The sequence below is a fragment of the Petromyzon marinus genome, chromosome 52 (genome assembly GCF_048934315.1).
Source record: "Petromyzon marinus isolate PM22_M1 ecotype Great Lakes invasive population chromosome 52, UKy_Petmar_22M1.pri1.0, whole genome shotgun sequence".
NCBI lineage: Eukaryota > Metazoa > Chordata > Hyperoartia > Petromyzontiformes > Petromyzontidae > Petromyzon > Petromyzon marinus.
Genome location: NC_133718.1, coordinates 9491597 through 9505368, shown reverse-complemented (window position 1 = coordinate 9505368; position 13772 = coordinate 9491597). Strand labels below are relative to the sequence as shown.

General features: G+C 49.8%; 1 long non-coding RNA gene across 1 annotated transcript; it reads left to right on the top strand.

The window, feature by feature from the left end:
• Window positions 1–7113: 7113 nt before the first annotated feature.
• Window positions 7114–12338, top strand: LOC142931324 (uncharacterized). Its single transcript, XR_012947327.1, has 2 exons — window positions 7114–9598; window positions 11128–12338. It is a non-coding gene; the product is annotated as an uncharacterized LOC142931324 (long non-coding RNA).
• Window positions 12339–13772: the final 1434 nt, after the last annotated feature.

Sequence of the window (13772 nt, the reverse complement as noted above, 5' to 3'; positions counted from 1 at the left end):
GCTTCTTGGTCTTGTTGGTGACGTTGGCGGTGGGGGTGTCAGTGGCGGCGATGGAGGCGGTAGCGTCATCAGCGTCGGCGTTCGAGGCGGTGGGAACGTCTGAGGCATTGGTGGACGATGTGGTGTTGGCCGTGGCAGCAAAGGAGGTCTCCTCGTTAGTCGTGATAGCGGCGGTGGTGGCGTCATCGGCGTCGGCGTTCGCGGCGGTGGGAGCGTCCGCGGCATTGGCGGTGACGTTGGCCGTGGCGGCGTGGGCGGCTGCGGCACGAATCAGCTTCTCGTTCTCGTGACGCAGCCGTTGATTCTCCTTCTTTACGAGCCAGTTCTTTTCACGCAGCATCTGTGGATTCAGCACCATTGCGTTCTCCCGAAGCAGTATCTCTAGACGCAACGCCTCATTGTCTTTACGCGTCTCCGCCTCCCTGAACCTGAGGAATGCGTTGTCGTCTTCCACCGTGCTTCTTCTTTGACACAGCTTCATGTTTTCCTCGCACAGCATGGCGCTGTAACGCTCGGTGTTGGATAGGTTACAGCTCCAACGTCGCCACAGGAATATCTCGATCACAGCCATCATCACTATCGCAACGGCCATGAGCTGCTGTGACACAACGCATGGCAAGGGGTCTATGTTGGGCTGTGTGACCAATGGAGTCGGGGTCGGGTAGTTGGCACTGTCTCCTTTATAACCAACCAATCCGGTAATGTGAATCAAGGTCAACATGACAAACGTCTTGACCCCATACAGCAGCACCATCTTGACCACGCGTGTTGCCAGTGAGGAGCCAGTTGGAGTTGTGAGCGTCACGTGCGAGCGTCACGTGTATTTAGCCTGTGACGATTGCGACGTCATCGCCGGATGTGACGCACAGGATGTGACGCTTAGAAATTCGATACCTGCCAGTGACGTCAACTGACACCGCCCCCAACAATTATGTTTGTTACGTCACAGACCGAGGTTGCGCCCTAATTAATTATAAAACATTTTTATCACGCGGCGTCTCGCGCAGCGCCTATAGCGGTAGCGGGGAGGATAATGGCGGGGGGGGAGACGGGGAGAAGGGGGCGGGGTCCATAGCGCTGCCGCGGTGTACGCGTTCCTGTCGGCCATCTTACACAGGGAAGAGTTTCCCGCTTTGGCCCAATCCCCGTGTCCCGTTTCTTCGTGGGGGTGGGGAGTGGGGAGGTGAAGTGGTGACGTGTTGATGACGCCCATCGCCGGCTTTCCCATTCAGTGCGGGGGGCGACGCTTCCCTTGCGTAAGATGGCCGCCGGCGGCGAGTCGCAGGTTTGCGGTGTTCAGGGCGCACATGGGGCGCGCGCTCCCTTCACTCGGAGGCAGCAAGAGAGGCGGCCTTCGATAAGCTCCGATAAACAACACCCAGCTAAAGCAGCGTGTCTCCTTGCTGCTGCTGCTGTTGTGTTCGTTACGTAAGGGAACCGGCCGGCTTGGCTTCACCACCACCCCCGCCGCCAACAACAACCACCACCATCAGTCGCGCGCTTCTCCTGCGAGGTTTCAAAGCTCCTGGGGGGCCTCTTTGCGGGCTCGCTCGCTCGCTCGCGCCATCGTCCATGGCCGTGTCGCGGGGAGACGTCGTCTACCAGAAGGGGCAGGTGATGGACAAGTCGCGCCCGCTCCTCCTCCTCTCCCATACCCCCTCCTCTTTGTGCTCCACGCGTCCACTGCTGGACGAGGGCCTCTGCACACCCCGTGGGGTTTATTAACTTGACCATACTTCACCTCGCCTGCTCAGTGCGGGTTGGTGAGAGTGGGGGGTAGCGTCAGTAGAGTCGTGGCTGTCGGATGCACTTCTTCTGTATGCTGTGCACCGCGAAGCAGAATGAACACGTTGTTATTGACGTTATGCTATTGACGTTATGTTGTTGACGTTATGTTATTGACGTTATGTTATTGACGTTATGTTGTTGTGTTATTGACGTTATGTCGTTGTGTCATTGACGTTATGTTGACGTTATGTTGTTATGCTATTGACGTTATGTTGTTGTGTTATTGACGTTATGTTGTGTTATTGACGTTATGTTGTGTTATTGACGTTATGTTGTTGACGTTATGTTATTGACGTTATGTTATTGACGTTATGTTGTGTTATTGACGTTATGTTGTGTTATTGACGTTATGTTCGCACGGTACGCGTGTACAGCGCTGTCTGCGCGTGCACTGTTGGGCTTACGTGCATTGTACAGTGACACTACAGTGCGGTGTGAATGAAGTCAACAGTGCACTACTTTGTGGCGAATCAACAGCGGTGGTCATATGCGAGTCGCCGCTCGCCGCCCTCGAAATGAGGATTTTATACCACTGGCTCGGTATATAATTTCCTCTTGCTATCAGTTTCGACGGTGTACTTGCATTCAATTAACTAGCAAATTGCGTGTATGTCAGCACTGTACGGAACTCGAGCCTTCACTCGCCCGCATTCACAGACCCGCTCTGGTACCAGCGTGGTGAAGTATGGTCAATACAAGCGCCGCAATGCGCCGCGCCCTGGTACTGCAGTGGACGGACGTCACTTCTCTCGCACAGCGCTCCGGGTGTCGGGGAACGCCGTGGGTCTCGCCGCGGGTCTCGCCGCGTGCTGAGCGTGCCGCGTGCTGAGCGTGTGCCGCGTGCTGAGCGTGTGCCGCGTGCTGAGCGTGTGCCGCGTGCTGAGCGTGCCACGCGCCGCACGCCGCACGCGGCACGCTCAGCACGTGCCGCGTGCTGAGCGTGTGCCGCGTGCTGAGCGTGTGGCACGTGCTGAGCGTGTGGCACGTGCTGAGCGTGTGGCACGTGCTGAGCGTGCCGCGTGCTGAGCGTGCCGCGTGCGGTCGATGTCGACTCAAAAGGGTCGTGGTGGTGGTGCTGATGGTGGTGGTTGTGTGCCCTGTGTAGAGTGACGATTCTGACATTTGGGACGACACAGCGCTCATCAAGGCGTATGACAAAGCCGTCACGTCCTTCAAGGTGAGTGTCTCCGACTCTGGCTGTGAGCTCAACCGGTCCTGGGCCTCCCCTAGGTTGACTCAGCCACAGATGAGGACCAGGCGCGGTGTGTAAACATCGCCACTGTGGAGACAAAGGCGGCCGGGCGTGGTGCTGGCCACCCACCCCCTCGTGTGCTATGCCGGCCTTCATAGGTGCTCGCTAACAGCACTTGCCCCAACAGTCTGTAAAGGCTATAAGGGGGGGGTCTTTGTCTTTGTATCGCTTGTCTGTGTGTACTTGTGCACTTCGTATCTCTGTGTGCGTGTACATGGTTATATTTACACCTTGAGACACAACACACCTGTTGCAAGGGATACCCGGGAAAGCCCGACAATATAACACACTTCGTGTGTCACGTGCACCACCAGTGGTTACAAAACTTATTTCTTCACGGCTACATTTTTGTTCTCCTTCCCCCACACCTCCGATTAGCATCATTGGCTACGTACGATGCGAAAGAAATTCAACATGCGCACACCTTCGAGTACTGTGTTATCATTCGATGGTAAGCGCCTTGCTCAAGTTCATTTGACTGTTTTTGTCTAAACGAACTTCCTCACCATGCGGCGGAGAACGTGCACAGTGATGCATGCGCAGGTTGGAAACATGTCAGCCACAAATATGAATGGGGAAAATGGGCACACAGTGGTTTGACAGCATTGTTGCTAACTCAATAAGGCTGCATTATGCCTAGACTAGTTATAATAAATGGCACTCGACACTGTGCCATAGCAAAGTGACGTAGGATTTCTAAGAGCGTGATTTTTTGAGTCGATGAGCCATTTTAAATGTCATGTGAATGCGTACATTCATACGAGCGGGAATTGCTTCTAAATCCTCAAAATTATCCCAGAAAGTCACTCAAATTTGGTCGCTTGGTAAACCCCCCAAAATGCCTCTAAATCGAGCAACAAAATTGCTGAGTTGGCAACACTCTACGAGCCGTTCAAAAGTAGTACGTGTATGTACAGAAGCAGATCGAGACACCCGGTCTTACACGTCTTAGAGCAGGGGTGGGTTACCTACGGCCCGTGACTACGTCAGTGTATATGGCCGTGGCCACACGAAACCCAACCAACCTCAACTAACCGCCCGTGTTCTTTCAGACAGCGCTCAAAAATGGCACCGCCACTTGCGAGAGCCCCAAGACCTACGGGGAGACAAAGTCCGTGAACAAGCGGGCGAAGACACGGAGACGGCACAAGAGGAGCAGCGTGTCGCCCTCCGACAAGGTAAATATCCTGAAGTAGAAGATTAGTGGTGCTCTGGATGTGGCTGTCACGTTTATTTGCAAATGTGATTTATAGCTTTGACCATTACCTGCGTGATGTTAATAGTTGTCCGATTTGTCGTGTCTGCTGTCCAACCTATATTGGTCTTTCACCAATATTCTTCACAGGCCAACGCTTCTGGTGTTTGGCATTGTAGTGTTGCAGGGTAATCTCAGAGAGAAGGTCCATGAGAATAAAATAATAAATTGATAAAATAAAATAACACAATGCTAATTCCTTCGTCAAGGCTCTTTGTTCCTCTCACACAGCTTAAAAGCCGTGATCTGAACGTGGCTCTCTCACTCCAGCGCTGTCCTACCAGACAGTCTCGCTCCCTTCACCTGATGAAGGCCGCTTGTGTTGTGGCCGAAACGTCGTGAGAATATTATTGTGTTATTTTATTTTATCAATTTATTATTTTATTCTCATTCTACGTGACTTTACCGAAAGAACCAAAGAAGATGAATCATTGCAGTCACGAAAGCTTTAAATCGAAATTTAAGGTCCATGAGGTTTGCTTCTTCTGACAAGCAACTTATTTCATGAGACCTCCTTTGCCAGTATTAAATTATGATAATAGGGTTTTCCCCTTTCTGTTTTATTGCCAGAAAGGGGAAAGCCATATTATCATAATCAACTTCTTCTTTTGCGTAGTGTTGTATATGTGGGTGTGTGAAAATTGATGAAAAATAATTAAAATTAAATGAAAGTCGAAATTTGCATAATTAATCCGAAATTATGCTAATTCGTGTAATTATGCATGTAACTATGCTAATTAGAGAGGCAATCATATTAATTTATACGAGTGGGTGTGGTTGTGTTAATGATAGCCTTTATGATAATCAGGCCCCGCCTCGTTGACGAGGTGGGGTTATCAATCAGGATAACGCAATCAATCGTGTGCAGTTACGCTAGTGTCAATTCGGCCTCGTCTAACTTCGCATTATTGATCAGCATAATACAATGATTCTCGCTTTAACACTCCCCGAGTGTTCATATTTTAGGTCCCATGTTCATATCGTTCGCTTTAGTTTAATGAGTGTGGATTGGTGTGTTTATAGTTTAGGTTCCCGAGTTCATATCATATTTTAGGTCCCATGTTCATATCGTTCGCTTTAGTTTAATGAGTGTGGATTGGTGTGTTTATAATTTAGGTTCCCGAGTTCATATCTCATCGCAGGATACAGGTTTTATGCAAAAATTTCAGGAAAGAATCACACGACCACTTCTGTATTAATCAATTTATTTTCTAATTAAACCTTAACTATAATATGTATGTGAACTCTCAATCTTGGAACTTCAACACGATATCCACACGGTTTCAAGACAGTATCATCAACGACTTTACGATTTCACTTTGATAACACATGGACCCCGCATAAAGCGATTGCTGTTAGTGAGAGAGAGAGTCAGGACATGCAAATGCTATGCTACACAAAAGCTTATACATTATAATATGAACGATCATTATGCTTGAAATGGTCAGCACATGATCACAGGAGATTGATTAACATGCAACGGTATTCATATAAAAAGACAATCAAACAGTTATTATTTCCAAAGGCATAAATGTAACAACAGATCCACCGGACAGACTATAAGATTACCGAAATGGCTTAGTGTGAGGGTATGCGGCGGAACGTGTTATCTCACGGGAGATTAATTAATTAATTCGTGAATAAGATTGTATGATCAGAAAATCGGTTTAGCACGATTCCTCCCCAGGAGCGTAGCTCTGTGGCGAAGGTGCCAAGGGTTAATTCGTATTGATGGATCGGTTGGTAACTTATGCGATTAGAAGTACAGTCCAAAACAAAATATTAAAGAGGGAAATTATGAATATACTTATAAATGACGGACTGTTATCACACGATCGATGCTTCCACAGCCAGATGGTTCACGGACTTGAGTGTTCGCTTCTGGTTAAGGACCTGTGTATGTTTGAGTGATATGAATTGTTTTGAATAGTCAGTGTTTGGAATTAATTATTTTTTTGTTGCCATACGCTGAAGTTGGCATCGCTTGTAGGAGAAGTAGCCTCGCTCCCTTTAGAGCGGTGAGGTGTGTGGGAGTGCATCATACGTATCGCCGCCCTCCTCCACGCAGCAGCCAGCCTCTGTCCACGGGGGAGAGTTGCTTGATCGCTCTCAGTTCTGCTCAGTGGACACCTCTCTCCACTGCTGGATGAGCTGCGCGATCACGCTCGTGCTGGTTCGCTGACAGCAGTTTCTCTCCGCTGTTGAATGAGCTGCATCGGCACGCTCCCTCTCTCTGGGTGGAGAACTCGAACGTGCTCGTTGCTGGTTTGCTGAAAGCAGGTTTTTCTCCACTGCTGGATGACTCAAGTCGCACGTGCTCTTGCTCTGGTTTGCAGAAGCTCTTGCTTGGTGCGTCGGTCGCTCTGCAGCTGGACTCAATGTAGAATAATCTTTCAGCAATACTCTGTCTTTCAGCTCTTGGAAATCACACTAGGTGACGCCTCACTACCCTGCGAGTCTTGCCAACGTCAGTGGGTAGCGACGGGGCCACTTTGGCTTCTGCTCGCCGCCCCCTGCTCTGCAGCTCGCCGGCTGGCGACCTGTTGCTCTCGTTCCCGATTGGACTGCTCCTGAGCTGACCCACTGGTCGAACTCTCTCCCGTGTCGAACCGCCCCGAGTTCCGACCCCCCTGGTCGAACTCCCCGAGTTCCGACCTCCGAGTCAAACTGTCTCCCGAGAGTCGACCCACTGGTCGAACTCTGGTGAGCCGACCCCCTCCGGTCGAACTGTTCCGAGTTGCTCCTCCGAGTCAAACTGTCTCCCGAGAGTCGACCCCCCGGTCGAACCCTGGTGAGCCGACCCCCCCCCCCCCCCGGTCGAACTGAGGTTTCAATGCTCAGGATCCTCTTTTTATGCCCAAAAATCCCTTCACTTGGATCCTGCCCACAAGGCGGGGTTTCTTTCGATTTTTGCTGTGTCAGGATGTGTCCGTATGTATCTGTGTCCGTACGTGTGTCAGTGTGTGTCCTTGTGCATCACCCACGGTATATTCCGTTGTCATACTCCTACCATAAAACCCACAAGTAAAACAATCAAATGTTAGAAATTTTTTCGAAGGCGCCTCTCTGTCTGGGTGCACAACCTGGAGGGAGGGGCTATATTCCCTTCGACTTTTACCGACGCACAAAGAAATGGTTAAACAGTTTTAAGTTAACATTTCATTTCATCAGAGTTCCACAGTTATGATTCTGTATCAATCCAAGGTCTGAGTCAGCTTCTCGTTGTGGTGTTTGACTCGTGTTTCCCCAAGCGTATACACACTCCTACCCCTCGCTGCAGGGATACAAAGACGGCCGGGATTTCCCTTTCTCTCCGACCCTGGGTTTAACATCACCCTTTGCTTACGTTGCAGTTTTGCTGTGCCCTTGCATTTCTTTTCCTCTCTACTCTTACTTTAACCCTGCTTATTATTTGCGTATGGGTGGAGGCTAGAGCATTTATGTTGACTTAGGAAAACCTGATTGTTATAGGTTTCGGGTCAAGTCGTATAGAAATTATTAAAATATGGAAATACATTTCATATTAAATTAATAGACGGGTGATGGTTACATTGACGTAGCTTGTGGCAGGGTTCAATTGAAGTGGGTGTGAAGATCAATAACTTTAGCCTACCCTGTCGTTAAATTCCGACTTTAAGTTACTTTGATAGTAATGCAGAACCAATTAGCTTTTTTGACTTAACTAGATCTAGGCTAACGCAACCTCCCAGTGACCCTGGCTTTGTGTTTACGTCAGCCCCTTGCAATCCGCTGCGCTCTGCTCTCTATCTGCTCCCTCTGACCCTGGGAGGGCTCTGAACGTCAAAATCGTGTTAGTGGGTCAAGGTAAATATGACCTCCACATGCCATGCTGAGGCCTGGTTTGGTGTTTTTATTCATTATTAAAATTAAAAGAAACAATAGAAATATGTATCTATATGTATTGAAAAATTACTTGTTAATATTAAGATGGGAAGGGGGGCATATACAACAGTAGAAACCCCCCATGATTTCGTGAGAGAGTTGCTTCTGCCGAAATCCACTCTCAGTCTGTTTAGGCTCCACCGTGTGAGCCATTTGGAGCTGTAGCCAGATGCGAGCTCAGTGTTAATGTGCCATTTTATTGAGAGACTGCTACTGTGTGGTGTTATCTCGGTGTGGTCTGGGACTGTTTTGTTGTTTTTTGCTGCCTTGCCCAAGCTTGATAATAAATTCCTTTTTTATATTTAGTGACTTGCTAACCATTTTCTTTATTTTTCACACCTATCATTTCATTTGTATTTTTTGCTGTTGTACCTTGCTGACCTCCCCATTCTGGACCATCTGTGAAAATGAGCTTCATAGCTCATCGAATTCCTCCAGTCTAAATAAAGATTCTCATGTATGTATGTTGAACTGCTTTCGCACCATATTCTTGGTTCTTTCGGTAAAGTCACGTAGAAGGGAAATAATAAAATAATAAAAATAAAACACTCAAATTCTCACGACGTTTCGCACCGTACATAGCCAACTGCGCTAGTCAGAGGTGCGGGGGAAGTACAAGAAACTGAACACAAAAAGCACTTCTAAAGAAATTAGTTTTCAGTCTAGATGTAAAAGTGCGTAGCTCCAGTGGCTTCCTAATATCGGAAAGGAAGAGCGTTCCAGATGGCCGCAGAAGCGCATCTGAAAGTGCACAGTGAAAAATCGAGCCAAAAGTTTGATGGTTAGCCAAACGGTCCCTGTGAGTGTTCCCTGCTGCAACGACACTGAGAACAAGGAACACAAATCGTACGTAAGCATACACAGTCCTGCGGATGGCAATTTTCCTCAGCTAAATGCCGATGTCGAGGTCTTCCAGCCACGGGAGCTCTTGAGGAGAGAGTTAATGTAGTTTTGCTTTTCTTCCATTGGTGGAGTGCAGACTACAGCGGTTTACTTTGTGGAGACTTGAGGCAGCCAGGCGTGGTGCTGGCTGCATCGCCGCCTTGTTGCGCCTTGCCGTCCTTCGTAGGTGTGCCAACAGCGCTTGCTCCAATGGCACGCGTCGGCTAGACGGGGTGAATCGTTGCCCGTCTCTGTGCCAACCTCTCGCGTGCCATTGGAGGCTGGGCGACCTGTGCCAGGCTGCCTGGTCCGAGGATGGCGTGGTCTACGATGCCACGATCAAGTCGGTGGACGCCAGCCCCGGCACGTGAGTCGTGGTCTTCACGGGCTACGGCAACGAGGATGAGCTGAAGCTCGCCGATCTTCTGCCGCCAGCGGCGGAGTCTGCCGCCGGCGCCGGCGGGGAGAGCGACGCGGCCGCGAGCTTCGACGCCGACGCGGCGTCCCAGGCCGGCAAGGTGAGCCGGGGCGGCGGGGCTGTGATGGATTCGGATGAATGGATTCGTTGAGAGTTGAGCTGCCTTTCCTGCTCAAAACATTCAATGGGGCAAATGTTCATTTGCTCTGAGCCAGTGGTGCAAAAACCCGACCCCCTCCCCCAAGGCTTAAACTTGTAACTTTTCAAGACCGGTCCTGGGACCACATTGACCATCTTGCACAAACCAAAATGGCAATGTATGGTCAAACAACTCCCCCCCCATGACCCAATACGGCATGGTGAGACCTTCATCTGTCAAGAGGGTTTCATGAAGGGCTGTAAATTATAGCATAAATCATTCATTGCGGTGGAAAGGAAGTTTTTGATACATTTGTGAAGAAAAGCAGCCTAACCCCTAAACGTTGGCAGCTACGTGGCTCTCGCCAGGACGTGGACCCAGCCCGATGTTTTATTTGGCCGTGTTACCGAGGGTGGAGGTGAGGAGGTGCCCTTCTGTTGGAGCGTAACAATACGAGTAGGTTGATTGGCAAGACGAAGATTTTTTTCTGCGTGGGGAATTAAAGCTGTGGAGCGTCGTTGAACCAAATGCGTTGCATTTGAAGAGAAGTAAAAACATGAAGAAAACCCGTTTCTTGAAGGCAATTTTGATCGATTTTTAAGTCAGATGAAAAACTCGTCTGCCACATTATTTAGAATTCTAGAAGATCTTTGTCTTTTATGTGTGCCAATGGAAGTACAGTGGTGGTGCGGTTGAGTGCACTACGCCCCGAACCCGGCGACTTGAGTTCGACCAATAACAGTGGCTAATATTTAATCTTTTCCTGTGCCTCCCCTAGGTTGTCTCAGCCTTAAATAGTCACCTGGTGCTGTGTGTAAATATCCACATTTGAGGAAACAAGGGCAGCCAAGCATTGTGCTGGCCAACCATCTCCATCGCATGCCGTGCCGGCATTAATAGATGCTCTCAAACAGCATTTGCCCCAACAGTCTGTTAAAGGCTATGCGGGGGATCTCTGTCATTGTGGAAGTACATGCTGTGCCAACAATGCAGTGCGTCGTTTCAAGGCCCATATGTAATGTTATGTAAATACAGATATTACCTCTTTAGAACGAACCACTAGCGAACCTGGAATGAAAACTTAAACTGGACCTTGAGGAAACACGTGACAGCGTCAATATGTCGCTGTGTATATCTAATGGTTTATTTGAACAGGCATCCTAAACAAATACTAAATTAAAACATAACGTACAGGCAGGTACATGTGTACATTATTCATAGAATACAAAAGAAAAACCCATCAATGATTGGATGTTTGGCAGCGAGCACGATCGTTATATATGTAGGGTGGCTAAGGTAACCCGGACGCTGTGTGGAAGTATGCGAATCGACACGAGAATTAACGCCACTGCAGCTATGCTCGTAATAAATGGGGTGTCGTTATGAGCACGGTCCGTTATACGAGGTCAAGCCGTAGTCATTTAAGGAATGCAGAATCGCGCGAAAGCGTCTCTCCGATGTGCGTTCCCGTGTGTGCGCCGACGCCGCAGGAGAGTGCCCCCTCCGCCGACGACTACGACATGCCAGGCAGATCCAAGGGTGGGCACGGAGCATGGAAGAAGGGTCACAAGCAGAAGCAGAGCGTCCCACCGTGGGCCTACCCGTCGCCACCCTTGTCCCATCCTCCCCCCTTCCCTGGCTTTCCACCTTACGTGAGCACATTCGCCTGGTGGGACACTTGAGCGTTGCCGTGTGTGTCATACGAATGAGCGAGTGTTGTTAGGCGAGGAATTAAAAGCGATTGTTACATGCCGACTAGAGCGGTTAATCGATCGGCAGGTCGCACATCTTGGGGGAAAGCGTGTGAAAGAGTAGGCCAAATACCCCCTAAAGCGGCTCTCAGTGTTACCACGTGATACATTACTCACAATACCCCCACAGTGTTACCACGTGATACATTACTCACAATACCACCACAGTGTTACCACGTGACTAGACTCAAGGTAACGAAAACAAATCGGATTAATTTATTTTCACGTAACTTTATTTTGAGTTGTATTCCCCATACAGTATATTTTTTACAGTGTTACAGGCAAATGTACAATTATTGTTATTTTTATGCCTAACAATGCTTCCCTTTTTTGTTTAACCATAATACATTTTATAACACTTACAGGTATGTGCATTTAAATACAGTAAATTATCTCGTCCCGACTTACGAACCATTCTACTTATGAAGGGTCTTCAGGAACAGAACCCATTAGTAAGTCAGCCACTTGTGTGTGTGTCCATGTGTGTGTCCATGTGTGTGTGAGCGATAGTGTAGCTGTTAGCGCGCTGCGCTATGATCCTGGCGACCCGGGTTCAATTCCCGCTCGCGGCCAACAGTGACGATTATCTGAGCCGGTCCCGGGCCTCCCCTAGGTCGACTCACCCTCAAATGAGTACCTGGTGCGGTGTAAACATCGCTACTGGGGAGACAAAGGCAGTCGGGCATGGTGCTGGCCACCCACCCACTCGTGTACCGTTCCGGCCTTATTAGGTGCTCGCTAACAGCACTTGACCCTACAGTCTTTGTGTGAGGAGCGGTCGTGTAGGTTATACGTCCTTGCTAACAGCCCTTGTCCAAACAGTCTGTGAAGGCTATGCGGGGGTTCTTTGTCTTTTGCCTTTGTGTGTGATGTTTTAATTCTGGCTTTTTAACTTTTAAAATGAAAGAGTTGAATGAAAGAGGTTTCTGAGCCATAAAAATGAAAGTTTATTCGTCTTGGCAATGGCATTAGTGGCGGCGGTGTTGGCGTCGTGGTGATGGCGTTGTTGGTGTTGGCGTTCGCGGCGTTGGGAGTGTCCGTGACATTGGTGGAGGTGCTGACGTTGACGGCTGCGGCGCGAATCAGCTTCTCGTTCTCGTGACGCAGCCGTTGATTCTCTTTCTCTACGAGCCGGCTCTCCTCATGCAGCATCTGTGGATGCAGCACCATCGCCCTCTCCTGAAGCAGCATCTCTCGACGCAACGCCTCATTGTCCTTACGCGTCGCCGCCTCCCTCACCCTCAGGGTGGCGTTGTCGTCTTCCACCGTGCTTGTTCTTTGACGCAGCTTCACGTTGTCCTCGCACAGCATGGCGCTGTAACGCTCGGCGTTGGATAGGTTACAGCTCCAACGACGCCACAGGAATATCTGGATCACAGCCATCATCACTATCGCAATGCCCATCAGCCGTGACACAACGCATGGCAGCGGGTCTATGTAGGGCTTTGTGCACAATGGAGTCGGGGTCGGGTAGTTGGCACTGTCTCCTTTATAATCGACCAATCCGGTAATGTGAATCAAGGTCAATATGACGAACGCCTTGACTCCATGCAGGAGCAACATCTTGCCACAGAAGCCAAGTTCGAGTGTGAGCATCGCGTGTGAGCGTCACGTGTATTTATCCTGTGACGAATGTGACGTCATCGCCGGATGTGACGCGGTTAGAATCCGACACCGGCCGGGCACGTCAGCTGACCCCTCCAACCCCCCAAAAACATGGGGTCTGTGATGTCACAGACCGAGGTGCGCCCTATTTATTTATTTTAACTCGCGCGGTTTTTCGTGCAGCTCCCCTAGCGGTAGCGGGGAGGATAACGGTGGGGGGTGGGGGGACGGTAGGGGGGTCGGGAGCGCTGCCGCGGTGTACGCGTTGCTGTCGGCCATCTTACACAGGGAAAAGTTTCGCTTTTGCCAATCCCTGTGTCCCCTCACGGCGTGGGGGGGACGGAGAGGTGAAGGGGGGGCGCGCGTGTTGAAGACGTCATCGCCGGCTTTCCTGTTAACAACAACGGGCGACGCTTCCCTCACGTAAGATGGCCGCTGGTGACAATCGTTTGCGATTTTGAAGTTGCAGGTCAGTTTTTTCTCGTCGCATTCCAGCGCCTTTCTCTTCTCTCTGAGGCAGCAAGACACGCGGGCTTCCACTGCCAATAGCCACCAGTGACAACCAACTGGCGTGTCTCCTTGTTGTTGCAGTATTAATTACGTAAGGGATCGACAGCCTTGGCTTCTTCACCACCATCAACCGAGAGTGGTCTCTGGGAGTCGAGTTTCTTCTGGTAGAGGGCACAGCTCCAGATTAGTTCGAGTGTAAAATAAAAGTTGCCTACAACGAGCTGGCTAAGTGCGTGAGGGAGGATGCACGCACTGGAGAAAACAACTGG